This window comes from Sphaeramia orbicularis, chromosome 9, assembly GCF_902148855.1.
Source record: "Sphaeramia orbicularis chromosome 9, fSphaOr1.1, whole genome shotgun sequence".
Taxonomy (NCBI): Eukaryota; Metazoa; Chordata; class Actinopteri; order Kurtiformes; family Apogonidae; genus Sphaeramia; species Sphaeramia orbicularis.
The window spans coordinates 44332076-44332622 of NC_043965.1; positions in this window are offsets into that span (position 1 = coordinate 44332076).

Sequence of the window (547 nt, forward strand, 5' to 3'; positions counted from 1 at the left end):
TTGATTACTCGCCTGAATCTCTTGCATTATGGTGAACAGTTTCTTCGTGTCATCCACTACAAACAAAACCATGTGTTTACATTCAGAGGCATCTTCGGACAGCGGCAGCGCGACCTTATGATATATGGATGAAACAAACACGACGCGGAAACATCTAAAATATGCATAGAGGGAAGGGAGCTCTTGCCGTTTCCTCGTCATGTCTTTAGCGGCTGCCGCTGTCAGGTGGCTGCGCAAGCCTCCATTTCCCACAATGCACATCGCGACAAAATTCCGAAGATGCCCGAGTTACCTCCCGGTTCTGGATGTAAACACACGGTTTGTTTATGGTGGATGGCACGAAGAAACTGTTCACCATAATGCAAGAGATTCAGGTGAGTTCCCCCATAGTATTATAAGTAGGATGGAAACCGGCCCAGCCCAGTTTTTCACTAACTCACACAGTCACTCTTTGAACAGACCCTCTACCTCAGGGGTGCAAACTCATTTTAGTTCAGGGGCCACATTCACCTCAATATGATCTCAAGTGGGCCGGACCAGTAAATAA